The 19,934-nt window shown below is 41.8% G+C and overlaps 1 protein-coding gene and 1 pseudogene across 1 annotated transcript in view; both read right to left on the minus strand.

Moving 5' to 3' along the window:
- The window catches only part of LOC120023845 (signal-induced proliferation-associated 1-like protein 1), a 70,810-nt gene extending 54,770 nt beyond the window's left edge, over nt 1–16,040 (minus strand). The window contains exon 1 of the mRNA XM_038967962.1: nt 15,826–16,040. The gene's annotated coding sequence lies outside the window, so the exon portion shown is untranslated. The remainder of the gene's footprint in view (nt 1–15,825) is intronic.
- A 2,164-nt stretch (nt 16,041–18,204) lies between these two features.
- On the minus strand, nt 18,205–18,922 carry LOC120023303 (annotated as a pseudogene).
- Nucleotides 18,923–19,934: the final 1,012 nt, after the last annotated feature.

Consider the following 19,934-nt stretch of genomic DNA (forward strand, 5'->3'; position numbering starts at 1 on the left):
ACCATTTGGCCAGTCAGTATTCCAAAAAGGATTTGAAAAGCAAAATTGATTTGAGCATTAAGGCATGCAGTGTGAACAAGGCTTTAGTGTGAGGTTACTTGAGTTCATCAGCATTAGCAACAGACTAACAGACTATCAGGGCAGAACAAGAATTGGACTGACACTGTAGGGAATAGGACTATTTGTCAGCTGTGGGAGGACTAGATTAGAATAGACATCTTGTCCCAAATCAGCACATCAACTATGTTGCACCTGCACCACTACATTACATTCTGCCTCATCAGGAGAATAAGTAGGGGGCGTCACAAGGCAAAATATTTGATCTCCACATAAATAATAGTAAAACCACAAAAGCCGATAGCATTTTTGTGAGGTTGACGTTCCCCAAACGTGGTCGAAGGGGCAGTTTTCTTTGTTCATCTGCATGTACTCTGTGACAGTGAGCTGAAAGAGATTACATCATCTCCATTGTGAATACTGAGCTCTCTCGCCGTTTCCATCGGTTGGCATACCCCCGGTAGGCCCAAGCAGACAAAGCCGGTGCATTCCAACAGTTTAATAGGAGACACTACTACAGTCATCCTCATCCCAGTCAGCTTATCACCCCCCTTCAATTCAATGGTGACATCGTAGGGCACTGGAGGACAGATTGCCAAGCCAATCATTTACTCTTCTGCCTTTGGGTCTGACAAACACTGCTTAATCATTTGAACAGTAGCCTACTAATTTTTCCATAATGGTAATACATTTCTAGTCGTTATCTTTTGTGGTTACGAATGGTTGGCCAAAAGGTCAATCCACTTATTTTATTTCACAGTGATGAGTCAGAATAGAAATTAAAAGAAGATGGCCTTGTACTGACACCAGACATGTTGGTGTATCAGTCCATTCAGTGGCACATCCCAGGGTCTGTTATGTCTGTTTTCAGCCTTGACCAACTAACATAAGGAGGGAAGCCATTCAACATTGTCAATTCAAGCAGCACATTACTCGAGGTGAAGAAATGTTTCAAAAGGAGAGAGACGACTTAAGTCTCAAACTCACAGTGGACTAGACAGTGTCTTTCTAATGAGAATTCAAACTGATTATCCTAATTATTGTTGAATGTAAACATTTGAGCACCTTTAATAAATAGGCAGGCGGGCCCGGGTATTTAATTGGCCTGGAATCCTATTCCACTCTGTAATCTTATCATGACATGTTACTGTATACCTTTATACAACGGGTGGTTCTAATCCTGAATGCTGATTGGTTAAAACCGCATTCCAGCCGGTGTCTATTCCACAAGTTACCACTGGCTAAATCTATGACGTTAAAATGCCTATGTACTCTGTTCCATCTGACTGCGCAATCCACTGTCTCATCAGCCCAGCGAGGCAATTTATACACTTGATTTCCACTATAAAAAGCCTCTAGACATTACCTCACATTTCTTTTAGAGTAACATTTAGTTTTTTAAACAGCAGATATTTGTATAACCCTTGCTGTCTGTCTCTCCAAAATTTGCAACATTGTTTCAATATTGAAATTAAATCTCCAGCTGTCCCATAGTAATGAACGTGTCGGGAGTCAGGACAAGATAGACAGACAGGCAGCGTTTCTCTGCCAGTCGAAATCATGAATCACCTGCCATAATTTTAATGGATATATAGCAAGAAATGTAAATTGAAAAAAGGTCAAACGAAATGAAGTGCAGCTAGTTTGCAGTCTTTCCAGCTTCAGTTTGAAGTGATTGTGTTAGCGGTGTTGTGGCTAGCTCCTCTGAACAAGTGTCCTTACGAGAGAGTACATTTTCTATGCCGCCTCATTAGCTCATTGTTATGGATGTATCCAAATAAATGTCACTAGAAAACAGCTTAAACAAATGCAAAGGCAACTACTGTTGTTATTCTGGCTACACTGTTTGACGTGACTGTAAGTTAGCCGTTGTTGGCTAGCTAGCAAGCAAGGGATAAGAACGCTGTTACGGATACAGGTATGCTGTGTGTATCCTGTGTATTTCTTTTTCTCTCCTTCTCCCCTACTCACAGGTGACAATCATCATCCCCCAATCAGTCATCAATCAGTCGCTAATCAGAAGACACCTGCTCCTTTTCTCCTACCCAATCACAGTTCCTTTCCCTTGGTTTAAAAACCCTGTCAGTTGTTTTCTCTGGAGCTCGATCTCTTTGTGTAGCTCAATCTCTCTGTCAATGCCATATGTCTGTAGATCCATTGTGTGGTTTGCAACTACATGTCACTTTGTCCCCACCTGTGAGTATTGGTTTTGTTATGGTGTTTGAGTGTTTCTTTGATAGTGGGAAAAGGGGGTAACCAGACAGTTCGCCCATGGGCATACACTACCCGTAGGTAAACTTTGTTAAAAACACTAGTTAGAACTGGGCGGACCACCCACTGTATTTTTGGTTAGTTAGCTGTTGGTGAAGTACGCTAGTCTAACTTAGGGGTATTTTTGAATACTTATTATTTCTTTCCTTGGGTCCAGCTCAGCCCCTTTTTCCTGCCCCCCTTTACTGTGTGTTTAGAAATAAACCCTGAGTGTTTGACGGTAATTAAGTTGTCTGTGTTATTTCGTTTTCACCGTTACTTTGTCACTGTTATAATTTGCGTGAGTTGTGTTACGGGTCCCATTACCATCCCCCCCCAGACTGTCGGGCCAAAGGGATTCGTAACATAAGTGGGGGCTCATCCGGGATATTGTCATAACTGACACCCATACCGCTTGTGCAGATTGTTTTAGTGGTATAGTTTGGTGTTGAGCGTCATAGTTGATGTAGCATTAGTGTTTGCTATTTGTTGGCTCTGTAGTAGTTCAAAATGGCTACATTTGATTTGAAATCCTTTGTGGATAACCCTTTGTGGGATGTGTTTGATAAATGTCGTAGAGTTGATTTAATGACCTTGGCTGACCATTATTCATTCGTTATCGATTCCGCCGAGTTTAGTTAAAGCGGAGGTTAAACAACTAGTGTTGAATGTTTTGTTGGAAGAGCAGGTGCTTGTATTACCGCTCCCTGAGTCTACTACCCCTGTAGGGGATGCTGCTCCTCTAAGCCCAGTGGTGTCTGAGGGCGAGGCTAAAGCTCCAGCCACATTGCCCCGTTTTGATCCACTCTCCCCACTGTCAACCGGTGATGCCAGGAGGGATGTCCGTTCCATACAGTTCCAACTGGAGGCAGAAGAGAGAGCCCAAATTAGGCGAGAGACTCTCTAGTTGGAGATGTGTAAAATTGAGGCAGAAAAAGAACAGCGGCAGTTGGAGATGTGTAAAATTGAGGCAAAACGAGGACAGTTAGATTTGGAGGAAAGGCGAGAACAGCGGCAGTTAGAGTTGGAGATGTGTAAAATTGAGGCAGAGAAAGAACAACGTCAGATGGAGTTCAAAATGCGCCAGATGGAGCTGAAGGCAGAGACAGCGAGGCTAGCCTCCGGTCCTGCTGTGACTGTTAGTGAGGCGTCCTCACCAGCTGTAGCTTCCAACTCTTTTGACATTAGTAGGCAGATTGCCTTGGTACCTTTATTCAGAGAGTCAGAGGTTGACTCCTATTTTTGTGTATTTGAACGTATAGCCGTAGCATTGAAATGGCCTGAAGAGGTATGGTGCCTATTACTTCAGTGTAAATTAACTGGTAAAGCCCAAGAGGTTTTGTCAGCGCTACCTCTGGAAGACAGTTTGAATTATGAAGTGGTCAAAGCTACTGTTCTTCGCGCCTATGAGCTTGTGCCTGAGGCATACCGACAGAGATTTAGGTCTCATAAGAAGTCTTCTAGTAAGACTTATGTGGAATTTGCTAGAGACAAGGGAAATCTGTTTGATAAATGGCATGCTGCTAGTAAGGTAACTGATTTTAACTCTCTCCGGGAGTAAATCTTGTTGGAAGAGTTTAAAAATTGCTTACCCGAATGCATTGTAGTGTACCTAAACGAACAGAAAGTATCCTCCCTGTCAGAAGCGTCTGTTGGCAGACGAGTTTGTGTTGACGCACAAGAGTGTGTTTTCGGCTCATACTGAGTAGAGCTAATGAGTTGCCTACTTTTAGCCCTAGTCGGCCAGCAGTATATCAAGCACGCCAGAAAAATGAGCGTCCCTGTTTCTATTGTCATAAGGTGGGACATATGATTGATTGCTTCCTGCTAAAACGTAAACAAGGGATGCCTCTTCGTGCCAAGTCACCAACAGGTGTTGGTCTAATTCGTACGGTTGTGAGGTCTGAAACGAAACAGGTGCCTCAGGGTAACTGTTTGAAAGTCCCCGACCGTAGTTATGAACCGTTCATTTGAGGGGTTTGTGTCCCTAACGAATGACGAAGCGTCTCAGCGTCCGGTTAAAATCCTTAGAGATACTGGTGCGGCGCAGTCGTTTATATTGTCTGATGTGTTGCCCTTATCCGACGATACATACTGTGGTTCCAGTGTGTTAGTTCAGGGTATTGAAATGGGTTTTGTCCCAGTGCCATTGCACTTGGTGAAAGTACACTCTGAGTTAATCAGTGGAATATTCAGAGTGGGGGTACGTCTTATGTTGCCAGTAAAAGGTGTGACCTTTATAATGGGTAACGATATTGCCGGAGGAAAGGTAGTACCCGTTTTGGAAGTAATGGATAAAAGTGACCACTCTCTCTCCAATGAGCTGGCACAGAGTTATCCACATGTGTTCCCCGCTTGTGCTGTCACTCGTGCTCAGGCACGACAAGAGGGTGACGTGATAGATTTGTCGAACACTGTTCTGTTCAAAGAGGATGATCAAGAGGATGGGTTGTGTGCTACCTCTGGGAAGCTGATCACCTCTGACAAACAGCCCAGGAAAGAAGTGAAGAATGTTGAACTTATTGCTGATGCAATACAGTTACCAGTCACTCGTGAGCAGCTGATTGCTAACCAAAAGGTTGACAACAAGCTTGCTAAATGTTTTTCTAGTGTTGTCTCATTGGAAGATGTAAAGAAGAAGAACGTTGCTTACTTCATTGATGGTAATCTCCTCATGCGTAAATGGACATCCCATGATGACGCGGACGGAGATTGGAATGCTGTTTACCAAATAGTGATTCCTAGAGCCTTTCGACAAAATGTGTTATCCCTTGCTCATGATCACCAGTGGTCCGGTCATTTAGGAATCACAAAAACTTATGATCGGATCCTTCGCCATATCTTTTGGCCGGGTTTAAAACAAGATGTGGCTCAGTTCTGTCGGACATGCCACACATGTCAGATAACAGGAAAACCAAATCAGGTTATTCCTCCCGCTCCTCTTTGTCCAATACCTGTCATAGGTGAACCATTCGAACATGTGGTTGTTGATTGTGTTGGACCATTACCGAAGATAAAATCGGGTAACCAGTTTCTGTTGACAATTATGTGTATTGGCAGATGCTTTGTCTCGTGTGTGAGAATAATGATGTTTGTATGTTTTGTGTTCGCAATCCCCCCTAGGGTTGCTCTTTTAAGGGTGGGAGTGTTACGGATACAGGTATGCTGTGTGTATCCTGTGTATTTCTTTTTCTCTCCTTCTCCCCTACTCACAGGTGACAATCATCATCTTTATACATACAGTGGTGATGCCAGGAGGGCTTATGTTACGAATCCCTTTGGCCCGACAGTCTGGGGGGATGGTAATGGGACCCGTAACACAACTCACGCAAATTATAACAGTGACAAAGTAATGGTGAGAACGAAATAACACAGACAACTTAATTGAATGATTGACAATGTATCCGTAACAAACGCTGCCAGCCAGTATGGCAATGGAACGTTTAGAACGAACAACTGGGTTGCATCCATAGGTCTCTGGCAACCGAACTGATAGAACGAATAACTAGCCGGCTTGGGTAGCAACCCTAGATTTGTATCAGGACTAGAGGTCGACTGATTAATCGGAATGGCCGATTAATTAGGGCCGATTTCAAGTTTTCATAACAATCGGTAATCAGCATTTTTGGACACCAATTGTGGCCGTTTTTTTTTTAACCTTAATTTAACTAGGCAAGTCCGTTAAGAGCACATTCTTATTTTCAATGACGGCCTAGGAACGGTGGGTTAACTGCCTTGTTCAGGGGTAGAACGACAGATGTTTACCTTATCAGCTCAGGGATTCGATCTTGCAACCTTCCGGTTACTAGTCCAATGCTCTAACCACCTGCCTTACATTGCACTCCACAAGGAGCCTGCGTGGCAGGCTGACTACCTGTTACGCGAGTGCAGCAAGAAGCCAAGGTAAGTTGCTAGCTAGCATTAAACTTATCTTGTAAAAAAAACAATCAATCTTAACATAATCACTAATTAACTACACATGGTTGTTGATATTACTAGTTTATCTAGCGTGTCCTGCGTTGCATATAATCGATACGGTGCCTGTTAATTTCTCATCGAATCACAGCCCTACTTCGCCAAACGGGTGATGATTTAACAAGCGCATTCGCGAAAAAAGCACTGTCGTTGCACCAATGTGTACCTAACCATAAACATCAATGCCTTTCTTTAAAATCAATACACAAGTATATACACTGGCCAAAAAAATAAAGGGAACACTTAAACAACACAATGTAACTCCAAGTCAATCACACTTCTGTGAAATCAAACTGTCCACTTAGGAAGCAACACTGATTGACAATACATTTCACATGCTGTTGTGCAAATGGAATAGACAACAGGTGGAAATTATAGGCAATTAGCAAGACACCCCCCATAAAGGAGTGGTTCTGCAGGTGGTGACCACAGACCACTTCTCAGTTCCTATGCTTCCTGGCTGATGTTTTGGTCACTTTTGAATGCTGGCGGTGCTTTCTCTCTAGTGGAAGCATGAGACGGAGTCTACAACCCACACAAGTGGCTCAGGTAGTGCAGCTCATCCAGGATGGCACATCAATGCGAGCTGTGGCAAGAAGGTTTGCTGTGTCTGTCAGCGTAGTGTCCAGAGCATGGAGGCGCTACCAGGAGACAGGCCAGTACATCAGGAGACGTGGAGGAGGCCGTAGGAGGGCAACAACCCAGCAGCAGGACCGCTACCTCCGCCTTTGTGCAAGGAGAAGCAGGAGGAGCACTGCCAGAGCCCTGCAAAATGACCTCCAGCAGGCCACAAATGTGCATGTGTCTGCTCAAACGGTCAGAAACAGACTCCATGAGGGTGGTATGAGGTCCCGACGTCCACAGGTGGGGGTTGTGCTTACAGCCTAACACCATGCAGGACGTTTGACATTTGCCAGAGAACACCAAGATTGGCAAATTCGCCACTGGCGCCCTGTGCTCTTCACAGATGAAAGCAGGTTCACACTGAGCACATGTGACAGATGTGACAGAGTCTGGAGACGCCGTGGAGAACGTTCTGCTGCCTGCAACATCCTCCAGCATGACCGGTTTGGTGGTGGGTCAGTCATGGTGTGGGGTGGCATTTCTTTGGGGGGCCGCACAGCCCTCCATGTGCTCGCCAGAGGTAGCCTGACTGCCATTAGGTACCGAGATGAGATCCTCAGACCCCTTGTGAGACCATATGCTGGTGCGGTTGGCCCTGGGTTCCTCCTAATGCAAGACAATGCTAGACCTCATGTGGCTGGAGTGTGTCAGCAGTTCCTGCAAGAGGAAGGCATTGATGCTATGGACTGGCCCGCCCGTTCCCCAGACCTGAATCCAATTGAGCACATCTGGGACATCATGTCTCGCTCCATCCACCAACGCCACGTTGCACCACAGACTGTCCAGGAGTTGGCGGATGCTTTAGTCCAGGTCTGGGAGGAGATCCCTCAGGAGACCATCCGCCACCTCATCAGGAGCATGCCCAGGCGTTGTAGGGAGGTCATACAGGCACGTGGAGGCCACACACACTACTGAGCCTCATTTTGACTTGTTTTAAGGACATTACATCAAAGTTGGATCAGCCTGTAGTGTGGTTTTCCACTTTAATTTTGAGTGTGACTCCAAATCCAGACCTCCATGGGTTGATAAATTTGATTTCCATTGATAATATTTGTGTGATTTTGTTGTCAGCACATTCAACTATGTAAAGAAAAAAGTATTTAATAAGAATATTTCATTCATTCAGATCTAGGATGTGTTATTTTAGTGTTCCCTTTATTTTTTTGAGCAGTGTATTTTTAAACCTGCATATTTAGTTAATATTGCCTGCTAACATGAATTTATTGGGTTCCGTGCAAGCAGTCAGGGTATATGCAGCAGTTTGGGCTGCCTGGTCATTTATTCCTAACAAAGACCGTAATTAATTTGCCAGAATTGTACATAATTATGACATAACATTGAAGGTTGTACAATGTAACAGCAATATTTAGACTTAGGGATGCCACCCGTTAGATAAAATACGGAACGGTTCCGTATTTCTCTGAAAGAATAAACGTTTTGTTTTCAAAATGATAGTTTCCGGATTTGACCATGTTAATGACCTAAGGCTCGTATTTCTGTGTTATTATGTTATAATTAATCTATGATTTGACATTTGATAGAGCAGTCTGACTGAGCGGTGGTAGGCAGCAGCAGGCTCGTAAGCATTCATTCAAACAGCACTTTCATGCATTTGCCAGCAGCTCTTCGCTGTGCTTCAAGCATTGAGCTGTTTACCCAAGATTAAGCTGGTGTAACCGATGTGAAATGGTTAGCTAGTTAGCGGGGTGCGCGCTAATAGTGTTTCAATCGGTGACGTCACTCGCTCTGAGACCTTGAAGTAGTTGTTCCCCTTGCTCTGCAAGGGCCGCGGCATTTGTGGAGCGATGGGTAACGATGCTTCGAGGGTGGCTGTTTTCGATGTGTTCCTGGTTCGAGCCCAGGTAGGGGCGAGGAGCGGGACGGAAGCTATACTGCCTCCCGGGTGGCGCAGTGGTCTAGGGCACATATTATTGATGTATTATATTAAGTTAAAATAAGTGTTCATTCAGTATTGTTGTAATTGTTATTATTACAAATAAATAAAAAAATCGGCCGATTAATCGGTATCAGCTTTTTTTGGTCCTCCGATAATCGGTATCGGCGTTGAAAAATCATAATCGGTCGACCTCTAATCAGAACTACAGTATATCTTTTGGAAGAATTAAATAGTATTAATACATGTATCAAAATAAAGTAAATTACAATATGTCAATTATTATTTGAATATGTTGGCAACCCGTTGCATAAAAGTGATAATGCCCTTGAAGCTGGTGTTCGGACAACTGTTCCAATATATCCTCCAAACACTGCCTTCTCTGGCATTATCACTTAATGTCAAAAAGGTGCTATTAAAGGGTTCTTCAGCTGTCCACATAGAAGAACCCTTTTTGGTTACAGGTAGAACCCCTTTTGGATTCCATGTAGGGTTCTACCTGGAACCAAAATGGGTTCTACCTGGAACCAAAAAGGGTTATCCTATGGGGACAGCCAAAGAACTGTTTTGGAACCCATTTTTGGTAGAGTGTAGGCTTACTCTTATGAACAACAAAGCAAACAGTTAGTGTTAGTATTTCACGATGGCTACTCAGAATTGTAGCAAACACATTCCAGAAAGGCACTTTATAAACCTGAACAAAATCGTACCTGCCCTGGAGAGCCTGCCCTGGAGTCCACCTCCCTGACCCTGCTGTTGGCTACTGTCCCTCACTGTAGTCTGCCGTATACTGTGGCTGGGTGTCATGCTCCTCATGACTGACCTGTTCTTAGAGTCTTAGTAATGGCCTACAGTCATCATACTCTGGTGATGAGATGTGAGCTGCATATACAGTCCCTTTGTTAGGGTTTATGCACTATAGCCCGCTAGCATATTGTTTGAAGATGAATATTGTTTTGTTACACACACACACAAACAATACAGATGTGTGTAAAGACTGACCAACATTGAGTGACAGGCCATAAAAGCTGTGGTCAATCTGGAGAGGGGAGGGGTGCATATCTCTAAGCCAACCAGGGAGGGTAGGGCACTGGACAATACCATATTAGGAACTGTTTCAGTGTAGAATCGACAGACACAAGACGGATCTAATCTACCCAACAACCAGATGTGGACAGAAGAGAGCACTAAGGGACTTGGACAAGTCCGGGTGCCAGCATAGGCTGGGCAAAGTCTAAACCGCGCTCAGCCTCTACTGTGATAGGCCAACAGAAGCGTTGGAACTACGTCATCACGGTATAAGAACAGCTGTTTACGTACTTCCTGACAGTTCCCTGTTCTACACTGCGCGGAGATACAGTGAACCCGTATATACGAAAATTGCATTTACCATTTATCGCTTGAGTTTAATTAAAATACTTAAAAATATATTCGGTGACTCTGAATCACATTTTGTCCTGATACCAGATTTGAACTGACAAATCTCTTTCACCTTGCAAAAGTATTCACCCCCCTTGGTGTTTTTCCTATTTTGTTGCATTACAACCTGTCATTTTAATTTTAATTTGGATTTCATGTAATGGACAAACACAAAATAGTCCAAATTGGTGAAATGAAAATAATTACTTGTTTCAAAAAATTCAAAAAATATAAAAAACGTAAAAGTGGTGCGTACATATGTATGTTTGCTATGAAGCCCCTAAATAAGATCTGGTGCAACCAATTACCTTCAGAAGTCACATAATTAGTTTAATAAAGTCCACCTGTGTACAATCTAAGTATCACATGATCTGAGTATATATATACACCTGTTCTGAAAGGCCCCAGAGTCAACATATTCAAATAATGATTGACATATTGTAATTTACTTTATTTTGATACATGTATTAATACTATTTAATTCTTCCAAAAGATATACTGTAGTTCTGATTAGAGGTCGACCGATTATGATTTTTCAACGCCGATACCGATTATCGGAGGACCAAAAAAAGCTGATACCGATTAATCGGCCAATTTTTTTTTATTTTTTTATTTGTAATAATAACAATTACAACAATACTGAATGAACACTTATTTTAACTTAATATAATACATCAATAATATCAATTTAGCCTCAAATAAATAATGAAACAATTTGGTTTAAATAATGCAAAAACAAAGTGTTGGAGAAGAAAGTAAAAGTGCAATATGTGCCATGTAAAAAAAGCTAACGTTTAAGTTCCTTGCTCAGAACATGAGAACATATGAAAGCTGGTGGTTCCTTTTAACATGAATCTTCAATATTACCAGGTAATACGTTTTAGGTTGTAGATATTATAGGAATTATAGGACTATTTCTCTCTATACCATTTGTATTTCATATACCTTTGACTATTGGATGTTCTTATAGGCACTTTAGTATTGCCAGTGTAACAGTATAGCTTCCGTCCCGCTCCTCGCCCCTACCTGGTCTACCACTTTGAAGATGCTAAATATTTTCTATTGTGAAACAAACAACAACAAATAAGACAAAAAAGAAAACTTGTGTGCATATCTATTCACCTCCCCAAAAACAATACTTTGTAGAGCCACCTTTTTCAGCAATTACAGCTGCAAGTCTCATGGGGTATGTCTCTATAAGCTTGGCACATATAGCCACTGGGATTTTTGCCCATTCTTCAAGGCAAAACTGCTCCAGCTCCTTCAAGTTGGATGGGTTCCGCTAGTGTACAGCAATCTTTAAGTCATACCACAGATTCTTAATTGGGCATTAATCAGAGAGGCAACAAAGAGACCAAAGATAACCCTGAAGGAGCTGCAAAGCTCCACAACTGAGATTGGAGTATCTGTCCATAGAACCACTTTAAGCCGTACACTCCACAGAGCTGGGATTTACGGAAGTGGCCAGAAACAAATAAGCAAACATGTTAGGTGTTCACCAAAAGGAATGTAGGAGACTCCCCAAACATATGGAAGAAGGTACTCTGGTCCGATGAGACTAAAATTTTGCTTTTTGGCCATCAGGGAAAACGCTATGTCTGGCACAAACCCAACACCTCTCATTACCCCGAGAACACCATCCCCACAGTGAAGTATGGTGGTGGCAGCATCATGCTGTGGGGATGTTTTTCATCTGCAGGGACTGGGAAACTGGTTAGAATTGAAGGAATGATAGATGGCGCTAAATACAGGGAAATTCTTGAGGGAAACCTGTTTCAGTCTTCCAGAGATTTGAGACTGGGACGGAGGTTCACCTTCCAGCAGGACAATGACCCTAAGCATACTGCTAAAGCAACACTTGAGTGGTTTAAGGGGAACCATTTAAATGTCTTGGAATGGCCTAGTCAAAGCCCAGACCTCAATCCAATTAAGAATCTGTGGTATGACTTAAAGATTGCTGTACACTAGCGGAACCCATCCAACTTGAAGGAGCTGGAGCAGTTTTGCCTTGAAGAATGGGCAAAAATCCCAGTGGCTATATGTGCCAAGCTTATAGAGACATACCCCATGAGACTTGCAGCTGTAATTGCTGAAAAAGGTGGCTCTACAAAGTATTGTTTTTGGGGAGGTGAATAGATATGCACACAAGTTTTCTTTTTTGTCTTATTTGTTGTTTGTTTCACAATAGAAAATATTTAGCATCTTCAAAGTGGTAGACATGTTGTGTAAATCAAATGATACAAACCCCCCAAAAATCAATTTCAATTCCAGGGTGTAAGGCAACAAAATAGAAAAAATGCCAAGGGGGGTGAATACTTTCACAGCCACTGTAGCCTATATTATTGTCTTATGATAACCATGAAGGATATTTTTGTCTATAGCACAAAGTAGACTGGTTTGCCCATCAATGATGATTAAAATAGAAAGATACTTTTTCCCATAGTAGTGTCAGCACTGGATTGATTTAAAGTGAAAACTCCATAATAGGAGGCACTGGTCCAGTTTGCATGATGGCTTCAGCAAAACAATATCAGACTAAATATGAGAGTAATGGTGTAAAGAAAATATGTATTAAACGGCAAAACAGAGGTCTTCAATTGTTATGACTATGGACCTGATTGATGTTATCCCAGTCATCAGTCAGCCAAGTTTATGAAGAATGCTAATATTTTGCCAACTATGCAACTCAATATTCTTTCCTCCCCCTATCTGACACATCCACCATAACCAAGCAGGTTTCCACAGAATAGCATACACCAATACAGATGGACTATTAGGGGGGAATTAAACACTGAAGCTCTTATCTGCATAGGACAGCAAGTACAAATGCAAAGATATACAAAAAAAGAGCAAACAGTGAATGAGTGCTAAACATACTCTATTTGGACTCCTTCTGACAGCTACTGGAACTGTCAGTAACAGCCGGTCATAGAGGTCTAATTCAAATCCTGTGTCCAAGTGAATCCAGATTTGCCACTGTAGGGCTCATTCAATGCCAAAACATTGCCTGCCTTATAAAGTTTCAACCAATAGCGTTATGTAATTCAATAGGCTATTACTTGGTCAGTGAGGCATTTGAATTGCCCCTGAAACTAAGTTCACTGAACAAAAAAATAAACGCAACACAACAATTTAAGATTTTACTGAGTTACAGTTCATATAAGGAGATCAGCCAATTTAAATAAATAAATGAGGCCCTAATATATGGATGTCACATGACTGGAATACAGATATGCATCTGTTGGTCACAGATACCTTTAAAAAAAGGTAGTGGCGTGGATCAGAAAACCAACCGGTTTATGGTAGCGAAATGAACACTCAATTCTCTGGCAATAGCTGGTGGACATTCCTGCAGTCAGCATGCCAATTGCATGCTCAGTCAAAACTTGAGACATCTGTGGCATTGTGTTGTATGACAAAACTACACATTTTAGAGTGGCCTTTTATTGTCCCCAGCACAAGGTGCACCTGTGTAATGATCATGCTGTTTATTCAGCTTCTTGATATGCCGCACCTGTCAGGTGGATGGATTATCTTGGCAAATGAAAAATTCTCACTAACAGGGATGTAAACAAATTTGTGCACAAAATTTGAGAGAAATAAGTTTCTTGTACATATGGAACATTTCTGGGACCTATTTCAGCTCATAAAACATGGGACCAACACTTTACATGTTGCGGTTATATTTTTGTTCAGTGTAATTTCTACCATGTCTCACAGGTTGCACACAAAAATAAACTACATGACCAAAAATATGTGGACACTTGCTGAACATCTCATTCCAAAATCATGGGCATTAATATGGAGTTAGTCCCCCTTTGCTGCTATAACAGCCTCCACTCTTCTGGGAAGGCTTTTCACTAGACGTTGGAACACTGCTGCGGGTAGTGAGCTCGGGCTCTGATGTTGGGTAATTAGGCCTGGCTCGCAGTCAGCGTTCCAATTCATCCCAAAGGTATTCTATGTGGTTGAGGTCAGGGCTCTGTGCAGGGCAGTCAAGTTCTTCCACACCGATCTCAACAAACCATTTCTGTATGGACCTCGCTTTGGGCACGTGGGCTTTGTCATGCTGAAATAGGAAAGGGCCTTCCCCCAAACTGTTGCCACAAAGTTGGAAGCAGAATGTCATTGTATGCTGTAGCGTTAAGATTTCCCTTCACTGGAACTAAGGGGCCTAACCCGAACAATGATAAACAGCCCCAGACCATTATTCCTCATCCACCAAACTTTACAGTTGACACTATGCATTGGGGTTGCCAGATGGTAAAGAGTGATAAATCACTCCAGAGAACATGTTTCCACTGCACCAGAGTCCAATGGCGGCAAGCTTTACACCACTCCAGCCGCCGCTGGGCATTGCGCAGGGTGATCTTAAGCTTGTGTGCAGCTGCTCGACCATGGAAAACCATTTCATGAAGCTCCCGATGAACAGTTCTTGTGCTGACGTTACTTCCAGAGGCAGTTTGGAACTCAGTAGTGAGTATTGCAACTGAGGACAGACGATTTTTACGTACTTCAGTACTTGGTGGTCCTGTTCTGTGAGCGTGTGTGGCCTACCATTTCGTGGCTGAGCCGTTGTTGCTCCTAGACGTTTCCACTTCACAATAACATCATTTACAGGGCAGAAATTTGATGAACTGACTTGTTGGAAAGTTGGCATCCTATGACAGTGCCACATTGAAAGTCACTAAGCTCTTCAGTAAGGCCATTCTACAGCCAATGTGTGTCTATAGAGATTGCATGGTTGTTTGCCGGAATGTATACACCTGTCAGCAACGGGTGTGGCTGAAATAGCTGAATCTACTAATTTGAAGGGGTTTCTCCTAAGTGCACAGTGTTGAGCAATACTGTACAGTTTTTGTACCAAGTAGACAATAGTGTTATCCCTTGTGACAGTCCAAACCACATCAATGGTTGTTGCCTTGCTAATAGCAAGATCCATCAAGCTGCTTCACCACGTAGCCTACTATACTAAATCAAATGTGTTATGCCCAATAGTTTGTTTAACCATTTGGGTTGATAGTGGTGGTCTGTCACTTACAAAGAAACATCAACATTAACCCTTCAGCAACATTAACCCACCACTTGTAGAGGCCCGAACTAACTATATTAATGGTAGAAAATGATGTAGGCTATAGCATATAGCTTGCTAAAGGAGGGGACTACACAGAAAGCTGCAGCATTACACACCTATTACATCGCTATTACAACAAGCCCGTTTGCTCGATGCCACCTGGAAATCACCAAACTCAAGTTGCACCCGAAACAATGCACATCGTCTTTGACGAACGTGATATAATTGCGGATTGCATTGACCAAAATTGACATTTTCCACTCCAGTCACCCGCAGAGTGCGCGTTCTGAACCCACAAAGCAACCTTTCTGGTTCCCTCCTAATTTCGGGAAAGAAAATACCCAGATTGCGCACTCTAATATGGGCTACTTAGGCTACTATAGAACACATACTAATCGGTCAGATGTAGCTGTTTAAAATGTTTATTGGTTGAGGAGACTATCCTGATATTGCTTGCGATCATGTATCTCAAAACATCATGCACATGACATGGATCGTTCCCCAACGTTAAAACGCATGTTTCCCGACTCACCTTTTCTCCTCTTCCCGTCAACCATTGGATGGCATGAACACAATACTAAGCGTTTTTCCCCTTTTGTTTTTCAAGACCCGTCAGTGTAAAAATGCAGCAACACCGTTATGTATATTGCTTTAAACAGTTGTTTCCGTTTCGGTTAAAATCCCAATGATCCGGTTGCCTTCGTCAGATATGTAGAAGTTTGATACAAAGTTACGGGTTTGCTTCGCTGCACTATGCAGCTGCTGTAGAGATGAGATCATACCAACCACCCTCCCTCACTGTAATGGAATCTCGCGAGAGGACTTCATACTATAAAGCAAACGTTACTGTGGTAACAAATCCATTTCTGCTCACCTGGTTGTGTTTCTGCAGTAGCTCTCTTGAATTGGCCCTTCGAAAAGAAAACCCCTATCTAGGACAGAGCATGTGAACTCAACTGCAATACTGTGCAAATCAGTCAATGTGATATGATTAAATGCAATCAATAATTTCTGTGTCATATGAGCTTTCTGTTTCCCATAACAAGTTATAGGCTTCTTATCCTAGAGTTCTTGTACATTTTGGCTATGGGGGTATAGGGACTATGGGTTGTTTCTGGACTGAGCTACAGTATTGCATTAGTCAAGGCACTCATTCTACTTGCAAAAAAACACAGGCTTTAGAGAAAATGCATAGCTACCTCTCAGAGAAGAGTAGCCTAACCTTTCACTGTTGTCACAGATCTCTCCAGGGACTTTCATAACATAAATTACATTAGGGCATTACTCAGCAGCACTGTCTCTCAGTCAGCAGTAGATGGGACTATTTGAGAAGACATGCAATGCTCCGTCTTTTCCTCTACTGCTGGGTGGCTCTGCCAAAACTTCCCATTTATTGGAACTAAAACAATGGGGATCAGAAGAATGACTGGAGGTATTCTAGTGTTCAGTGAGAACACAGGATGGACAGGGTAGACAAGGGGACTGCAATAATGCAGGGGGTGTGATGTTGAGAAACTTGGCACCATTACATATGTAGAGTTTTGTCACTATTACGTATGCTAATGCCTGTAGACACAGAAACAGATTCTATTATAGCAGGCCAGCCTCTGTCATCATGAGGGTGGTTCAGTGCAGGGGAATTACCTGGAAGTACCTTTGACACGATATACAACACCTGTCCTACTAATATATTATTTCTACTCTGCAACACAAAACGTCTTTAAATCTTTAAAATAAAATAACATGTCATGTGAAACTAGACAATGTTCCATTATAACATGATTACTACACATGCTGTATGGTGGAACAATAAGATACTTTTTGGGTAATAAAAGTAGAATACAATAACTTCATTCCAACTACAATTATATGCCAATTTTGACAATAATGTTATTTTTTCCTCAATGAGTCAGTGGCATCACCTGCTGGCCAGCATGGGAATAGAGCGAGGAAAGGGTTCACTAAGTCAGTCACTTATTGTAAATAGGAATAGAATATTAATGTACCATGATTACGCATAATCATAAATGCATTGTGAATAATGATGAATGAGAAAGTTACACAGGCATGTCATATCATGAACTGCATTGTTGGTTAAGGGCTTGTAACTAAGCAATTCACGGTAAGGTGAACCTGTTGTAATCGGCGCAAATCAAAATCAAATTTGATACCAATAGTAGGGAGGTGTGTAATGGTAAGAGGTTAGCATGTTTGGTGGGAATGAACTTACTGTATAGACTAGTAGGCTACTAAATCAAATGTGTAATGCTCAAAACATTTTAATGTCAAAGTAATTTCAGAAATAAGAATATCATTTATTTGCAAAAAAAGTGACTTAAATGACAACACATTTACCATTAATTTCTATTGGGCACAAAATAATAGGAAACAACCAAAACAAACTGCAAATACAACCAACAAGTTTGTATAGTCACAAACTTGACACCTTTAAAAATGTGGGAAGTAGATAAATAAAGTGCATTCATTTCTAAATGGTAAAACAGATAAGTATGAAAATACCCTCAAATAAAAGGTCACATTCTGTGCGGTCGCCTCACAAAAGATTTAATCTCAAATCCAAAATGCTGGAGTATAGAGCCAAATTAAACATCTTCACTTTCCAAATAAATACATAGGGGAGTATATGTTAGAGGAGCAACCAAAATATAGTTGATGCTTTCCATCTTTTCATTACATGATGAGTAAGACAAACTACCGCAGCATGACCGACAACACTTGAGCTTTACAAGGCTTCAGATAATATTCCCATAGGTTTTAAGAATATTACCCTCGTTCAATAAACCTCAAAAGGATGGAGGACACCATAATAGGTCCTCTCTATCATCATAGATGTGAACTCATTTGTGTAGCAGGAAGAGTAGTGCACAAGAAAAACATTTCAATGCTATTTTCAGGTCTTGGTTGGACTCAGTCTTTGGATTTCAGGCTCCATGTTGATAGTTTCAAATTTTTTGCTGTACCGTTTAAAGGGCTCTCCCTCTGGCACAACCAGGAATTTCTCAAAATTCCATGAGATGTCTGTCCTGCTGATGGTACTCCAGGTGAGGAATTTAGGATCCTGGATGAGGGAGTGTGGATCATCATCAGGGTAGGGGAGTTTGTCTTTCAAATAGACGAAGACAGGGTGGGTGTTGGTTCCATTCACGTCACACTTCTCAAAGGCCGTGAAGCCAGGCTGGTAGCCATCTACTGGACGCACATACCTCAATGAGTTAAAATGGGGAGAACCTGAACAGTTCTCCTATAAAACACAAACATTCTCATCCGACATTCATAATTAAATAAATCAACTGATACTGCTAACAGAATATTTGACTAGATTAGCTTGTTTTTATGGATTTCACTGAACCACATAACCAAAAGGCCAAGATGTTGCATACTGAATTGGTAGCCAAACCAATTGCAGGGGAAGCCCAGGACCACTAGCTGGTGAGGGTACTTGCTCTGGAGCAGGTTGAGCTGGCTACAGTCCTGTGTGGTTGTCCCTCAGAGCGATGCCACATTCTCAATGAGGACCAACCGCCCTTCAGAAACACATTGAAGTCTACTGAATCCCCCTCCAGCATTGTGGACTTCAGATCATAGAAGGGCTTAGCAATGAACGTCATGGTCCTGTACTGTGGTCATGCTGGCAGAAGTGAGGACCAGTGTGTCTGTGTTAATCCCACCACAGCGCATCTGACTTCAAATAAATATATGCTACCGTTTTACCTTACCTAGGTGTCAAATAACTGCCGAAAACTGATACACACAGACATGCTCATATTTCAGGTTGTAAACTTGCATAGATCGGTATGAAGAGGGTCATGTTAAATCAAACCTATGGTTATACCTTGCATGTTTTTTTAAAACAGCATAATATCATAACAGGATTAATTGCACACTAAATAGTGTTTCATACAAATTTCATTTAGGCATTTAACATGGCATTTTATATCTTCACCTAGTGGTTTTAGTCAGACTCGGCTATGAATCTGATCTTGTAAAAATGTATTCCACAGTATCAAAGCATTCGCCGGAGATCTAATGTAAAATACAATGCACTGTGGTTGTAGCTATTTACAGTTGTTTGTCATGACTGTTTTTCCTGGGAGAATAATGAGGAAGGGAACCATGTATTATGATATGGGCACAATATTCAGCTTTATGCTAATTCTAGAGCCTATATCAGTTTCTCACCATCAGCCATTTATCAAGTCATTACCTGCCTTTTCCCAGTATATGATTTTTTTTTTTGAATGGACTGTCCTACTTGATCTTCTAGTTCTATTTAAAAACTCAAAGGACCGAGGCTTCACTCAACTCCTCTTTAGTAAATCTCACAACAACAAAAAACAAGATCACCAATAAATTAACGTGGACTTTTAATTTTTCACACAAAATATTACATTTTATAGCTAGCACAGCTATTAAAAAACTTCACCAAAACAGTCAGCAATCAGTGACACTAAATGCCATTTATAATGCTATATAATAGTGTACGCACTTTGTGTACGCCCTTTATAATAGTGTACGCACCAGTGTGGCATTTGCTACAGCTTTTCAACCTGGAAAAAACACTTAGAATTAGCAGTGAAATTCACACAACATACTCAAAGATTGAGTTGAACATAATTTCAG

This window comes from Salvelinus namaycush, chromosome 28, assembly GCF_016432855.1.
Source record: "Salvelinus namaycush isolate Seneca chromosome 28, SaNama_1.0, whole genome shotgun sequence".
Lineage (NCBI taxonomy): Eukaryota > Metazoa > Chordata > Actinopteri > Salmoniformes > Salmonidae > Salvelinus > Salvelinus namaycush.